Here is a 6,999-nt window from a genome sequence, read left to right as displayed (position 1 = left end):
AGCACTCTGTGTCTAGCTCAGGGTTTGTAAATACACCAATCAGTACTCTGTGTCTAGCTCAAGGTTTGTGAATACACCAATTGGTACTCTGTATCTACCTAATTCTGTATCTAGCTAACTAGTGCTCTGTGACTCTGTGTCTAGCTCAAGGATTGTAAATGCACCAGTCAGCACTCTGTGAAAACGGACCAGTCAGCTCTCTGTAAAGTGGACCAATCAGCAACATGTGGGTGGGGCCAGATAAGGGAATAAAAGCTGGCTGCCCCAGCAAGCAGTGGCAACTGGCTCAGGTCATCTTAGACACTGTGGAAGCTTTGTTCTTTGGCTCTTTGCAGTAAATCTTGCTGCTGCACACTCTTTGGGTCCACACTGCCTTTATGAGCTGTAACACTCACCATGAAGGTTTGCAGTTTCACTCCTGAAGCCACTGAGACCACGAACCCACTGTGAGGAACAAACAACTCCAGACTCGCTGTTTTTAAGATCTATAACACTCACCAGGAAAGTCTGCAGCCTTGCTCCTGACAGTGAGATCACGAACCCACCAGAAGACAGAAGCTCCAGACACATCTGAACGTCTGAAGGAACAAACTCCGGACGCACCATCCTTAAGAACTGTAACACTCACCACAAGGGTCCACTGCTTCATTCTTGAAGTCAGGGAGACCAAGAAGCCACCAATTAAGGACACGATAGTACTGGTTTTTGCTATTGAGTTGTTGGCGTTCCTTATATATTTTGGATATTAACCCTTTGTTAGATATGTGGTTTGCAAATATTTTCTCCTATTCCATAAGCTTCCATTTCACTCTATTGATTGTTTCCTTCGCTTCGTAGTTTACAGAAGCTTTGTAAATTTGATGTGGTCTCACTTGTCAATTTTTGCTTTCGTTGCGTGTGTTATTGGTGTCACATGCGAGAAACCATTGAGACTAATGTCATAAATCTTCCTCTCTGTTTTCTTTCAGGAGTTTATAGTTGCAGGTCTTACATTAAGTCTTTAAACCATTTTAAGTTGGTTTTGTGTGTGGTGTAAGATACAGGTACAGTTTATTTTTGCATGTGGATATTCAGTTTTCCCGACATCATTTGCAGAGGAAATAATCGTTTCCCCATTGTAAATTCTTTGTGTTCTTATTGAAGATCAGTTGACCATGTGAGTGTGATCCTATTTCTGTGCTCTGTTCTGTTCCATTGGTCTATATGTCTGTCTTTGTGCTAGTACTATACCATTTAAATTTCTGTAACTTGCAAAATGCTTTGAAATTAAGGAAGTGTGGGGCTTTTAGCTATTTTTTTTTTCCTCAAGATTGTTTTGCCTCTTCAGGATTGTTTGTGGTTTCGTATAAATCTTAGGAATATTGTTTCTATTTCTGTAAAAAGTACCAGTGGGATTTTGATACACATTGCACTGAATCTGCAGATAGCTTTGGGTAGTATGGACATTTTAACAATATTGTCTTTTAACCCATGAACACGGGATGTCTTCCAATTTATTTGTATCTTTTTAAGTTCTTTCAGCAATTTTTTGTAGTTTTCAGTATATAGGTTTTTTTCTGTCCTTCGTTAAGCTTCTTTCTAAATATTTTATTCTCTGATGCTTTTATAAACAGTATTGTTTTCTTAATTTCCTTTTTGAGTTGGACATTGTTAGTATATAGTAACATAGCTGTTGATTTCGAATCTTGCATTTTTTTTTTTTTTTTTTTTTTTGGAGACAGAGTCTCGCTTAGTCACCCAGGCTGGAGTGCAGTAGCGGGATCTCGACTCACTCCTAGCTCCGGCTCACTCCTAGCTCCGCCTCCCGAGTTCACGCCATTCTCCTGTCCCAGCCTCCGGAGTAGCTGGGACTACAGGCGCCTGCCACTACGCCCAGCTAATTTTTTTGTATTTTTAGTAGAGACAGGGTTCCACCGTGTGTTAGCCAGGATGGTCTCCATTTCCTGACTTCCTGATCCGCCTGTCTCGGCCTCCCAAAGTGCTGGGATTACAGGCATGAGCCACCGCGCCCAGCCGCAATCTTAATGAATTAATTTATTTAATAGATTTTGTGGGATCCTTAGCATTTTCTATATATAAGATCATGTCATCTGTAAACAGAGATAATTTTACTTCTTCCTTTTGGATTTGGTTGCCTTTTCTCTCTTTTTGCCTAATTGCTCTGGCTAGGACTTCCAGTACTAGCCAAATTCTGTTAAAAAGAAGTGGCAAGAGTAGGAATCCTGGCTGTGTTCTTCTTATCCTGGCTGTGTTCTTAATCGTAGAGGGAAAAATTTCAGTTTTTCACCATTGAGTATGATGTTAACTGACGGTTTGTCATATATGGTCTTCATTATGTTGAAATATATTCCTTCCATGGCTAATTTGTTGAGAGCTCTTTTCATGAAGGAATATGGAATTTTATCAGTGCTTTTTCTGAGTCTATTGAGATGATTATATGGTTTTTGTCCTTCATTCTGTTGCTATGATGTATCACATTTATTGATCTGTGTAAGTTGAATCATCCTCGCATCCTTGGAATAAATCCCAGTTGGTCATGGCATATGATGCCTTTAATGTGCTGTTGAATTCTGTTTGCTGGTGTTTTGTGGAGGATTTTTGCATAAACATTTATCAGAGTATTGGCCTGTAGTTTTATTTTCTTGTAATGTCTTTATCTGAGTAATGCTGGCCTCATAAATTGAGTTTGAGAGTGTTCCTTCTCTTTAATGTTTTTGAAGGCTGTGAGTAGAATCGGTATTAGTTCTTTATGTGTTTGGGAGAATTCAACAGTAAAGCCACCGGGGCTTTTCTTTGACGAGCAACTTATTATTAAGGCTTTAATCTCATTATTCATTATTGGTTTATTGAGAGTTTCTGTTTCTTCATGATTCAATCTTGGTAAGTTGTATGTGTCCAGGAATTTATCCATTTGTTAGACTATAGTTGTTTGTAATAGTCTGTAATGATGTCCGTGGTATCAGTTGTTATGTCCCCTTTTTTGCTTCTGATTTTATTTGGGTCATCTCTTTAAGTTTGTCTTGCTTTTGTTGGTCTTTTCAAAAAACAACTCTTAGTTTTATTGATTTTTTTTCTATTATGTTTCTATTGTTATTTTATTTATTTCTGCACTGATCTTTATTGTTTTCTTCCATCTGGTAACTTTGTGCTTAGCTTGTTTTTCTTTTTTTATTTCTTTGAGATATAGAATTATGTTGTTCATTTGAATTATTTCTTCATTTCTAGTGTAGGCATTTATTATAAACTTCCCTCTTAGTCTTGCTTTAGCTGCATCTCATAAGTGTTGGGAATGCTATGTTTCCATTTTCATTTGTTTGATATTTTCTAATTTCCCCTTTGACTTTGTTCTTCGACCTGTGGGTTGTTCAATAGTGCATTGTTTAACTTCCACATATTTGTGAATTTTCCAGTTTTACTTTGGATTTTGATTTCTAGTTTCATTACATTGTGACGGAAAAATAAACTTGGTATGATTTCAATGTTCTTACATTTGTTAAGACTTCTTTCTTGACCTAATGTGTGATTCTGTCTTGGAGAATGTTCTGTGTGTGCTTGAGAAGGATGTGTATTCTGCTGCTGTTGGGCAAAATGTTCTGTATATGTATGTTTGGTCAATTTGTTCTTTAGTGTTATTCAAGTCCTGTGTTTCTTTATTGATTTTTCTGTTTTGATGTTCTATTTGTTATCTAAATTGGGGTATTGACATCTCCTATTATTGTGTTGTTGTATATTTCTCCCTTCAATTATGTCAATGTTTGCTTCATATTTTAGGTGCTGTAATGTTGGCTGCATTACATATTTATAATTTTTTTAAATTTTCCTGGTAAATTGACAGTTTGCCATTATATAATGTCTTTGTCTCTTGTGACAGTTTTCAACTTACAGTATATTTTGCCTAGATAAATATGGGCAGCTGTGCTCTCTTTTGGTTACAATTCGCATGAAATGTCCTTTTAAAAAATGTTTTAAAAATCCTTTTACTTTCAGCCTATTTGTGTCTTTGAATCTAAAGTGAGAATTTTGTAGACAGCATATAGTTGGATCTTGTTTCATTTTTATTCATTAAGCCACCTTATGTTTTCTGATTGGGGAATTTGATGCATTTACATGTGAAGTAATTAATTATAAAGACAGACATATTACCGCATTTTATTACTTTGTGTGTGTCTGATAGCTCTTTTGTCCTTCTTTTCCTCTCTTACAATATTTTGTGTTTTGTTGATATTTTTGAAATAACGTTTTTCATTTTATTTTCTGTGTTTTGCTAGGTATTTTCTGTGTGGTTACCATAGGGCTTACATAAAACATGTTACAATGATCTAGTTAAAGCTGATACAAATTAAGTTTAATCACATACAAAAACTCTGCACTTCACTCTTTCCCCCCAAACTTGTGATATTGATATAACAAATTTTTTTATATTGTGTCCCTAGTAGCATATTTTAATAGTTATAGTTATTTTTTATACTTTTGTCTTATAACTTCCACCAGAATCAAAAGTCATTTATGCACCACTATTACAGTATTACAACATTCAATATTTGTTTATATATTGGCCTTTACCAGCATGCTTTATATTTTCATATACATTTGTGTTGTTGTTTAGCATCTTTTTGTTTAAATTTGAAGGATTCCCTTTAGTGTTTCTTATTAGGCAAGTCTTGTGGTGATGAACTTCCACAACTTTTGCTTATCTGGGAAAGTCTTCATCTCTCCATTTTTGAAGGACAGTTTTGCAGTATATAGTGTATTTTATTGTCAGTTTGTTTTCTTTCGGCACTTTGAATATATAACCCTATTTCCTTCTGGCCTATGATGTTTTTGCTGAAAAATCTGCTGATAGTCTCATGGAGTGTATTTTTGTGTGATGAGTTGTTTTTCTCTTTCTGCTTTTGAAATTCTCTCTGTTTCTGAATTTGGACGATTTGATTATAAGGTATCTCAGTGTTAACTTCTTTGAATTCATCTTATTTGAAATTCATTGGAATGTTTAAACCTAGATGTCCGTTTCCTTCCCCAGATTCAAGAAGTTCCCAACCATTGTTTCTTTACATAAGTTTTTGCTCCTTTATCTCTCTCTGTTCTCCTTATGGAACTCCTATAATGTATTCGTTGGTCTGCTTGGTGGTATCCCATAAGTTCTTTAGGCTTTTTAATCTTTGTCATTCTTTTTTCTTTTTGAATCTCTGACTGAATAATTTCAAATCACCTGTCTTTTAGTTTACTGATTTTTTTTGTACCTGATCAAGACTGCTGTTGAACTCTTCTAGTACATTCTGATTTTTTTTGTACCTGATCAAGACTGCTGTTGAACTCTTCTAGTACATTTTTCTCTTCAGTAACTGCATTCTTCTGCTGCAAGTTTTCTATTTGCTTCTCTCTTTAAAAAATGTATATTTTTGTTGAAATTCTCATTTTGTTTATGTGTTTTTTTAATCTTATTGAACATTTTATTGACAGTTATTTTGAATTCCTGTCAGGTAATTTATATATCTCCACTTCTTTAGGGTTGGTGTCTGGAGATTTATTTTGTTCCTTTAATTGGGACTTTTCACCTTGTTTCTTCATTGGTTTCATAACTTTGTGTGGTTATCCCACATTTGAAAAATAGCAACTCTTCCATTCTTTATGGACTGGCTTCATGAAGGGAACAACCTTCACCAATCAGCCTGGCTAGAGATTTTGGGACCCTCTCAAATCTTTTTTTGCATTTTTGTCTTCTCTGAACTTGTACATGTAGATTCCCAATTAGAGAGATCAGCTGGTTGTTTCTTCTTTTTCTACTCCTTTGTCTTCTTCTTTCTTCCTTCTTCTTTTCGGAAGCTCATATTTTCTGGCTTCCTCTGATAACTGTCTGCTGTAGCATGTGTTCTTTGAAACTGAAACACGCCTCCTCCCTCTTTCTTGTCCTCAGTGGCATCAAGACTATGTTGGGTCCCCTAAGTACCCTGAGGCAGGCTAGACAGAAACCAGTCCCTTGGGTAGCCCCCTGAAAAGCTGGAACATGAGACTTATGTTTCACTCTTCTCTTTCTCCCTAAAGGAGAGGTCACAGAGCTGTATCAACCTCTGTCTGCTATACTGTGGGTTTTCTGGAGCAGCAGCTCACCACACAGCTCTTTTGTTATCAGTGTTTCCCAGGCATCTAGAACATGCTGGGTTTCATCAGTGCTTCCAGACAGGCAAAACCAAAACTGGGCTCTTCTGAAGTCCCCTGACAAAAGTCACAACATTGGAGGTATGGTTCAGCCTTTTGTTTCTCTCCCCAGGAAGAAGCCAGGAGGAGATAGGAGTTTCACCATGCAAAGGGGAGGAACTATAATGAGATAATGCCACCCTTTTTAGTTCTTCCTTCAATATGGGCTGGTTTAACACTCACCTGGGTTGCAAGAGCCTCTTAGCTCATTTCTGGATTTTACATAGAGAAAATTTGTCAGATATTGTGGAATAAGTGTTTTTATGGGAAAAAGGAGGCTCTGGGTCTTCCTATTCCACCATCTTAATGAGGTTGCTTCAATATACCTCCTTTTGATTGTGTTTAGTGCTCTGATATAGGCCTAATGATTGCAAAACACCATATTCACCATATTCAAAATCTATAAATGATTTTACTTCACTTCATACTTATATCAGTCAGGGTTCTCTGGAGAAACAGAACAAATAGTATGTATATATATCTACATTTAAAGGAATTGCTGCTGGTAAGTCTAACATCTGTAGGGTTGGCATACTGGAATCTCAGTTAAGAGCTGAGGCAAAATTGCTTTTTCTCTGTGAAACCTCAGTTTTTGCTCTTAAGTCCTTTGACTGACTGAGGCCCACCCATATTAACAAGGATATTCTCCTTTACTTAAGGTCAACTGAATATAAATGTGAATCACATCTAACAAATATCTTTATCACAGCTGGGTGCGGTGGCTCATGCTTGTAATCCCAGCACTTTGGGAGGCCAAGGTGGGTGGATCACGAGGTCAGGAGATCGAGACCATCCTGGCTAACA

This window comes from Mandrillus leucophaeus, unplaced genomic scaffold (assembly GCF_000951045.1).
Source record: "Mandrillus leucophaeus isolate KB7577 unplaced genomic scaffold, Mleu.le_1.0 Scaffold387, whole genome shotgun sequence".
NCBI lineage: Eukaryota > Metazoa > Chordata > Mammalia > Primates > Cercopithecidae > Mandrillus > Mandrillus leucophaeus.
The sequence above is the reverse complement of the archived record's forward strand: the minus strand, read 5'-3'. Positions refer to the sequence as shown.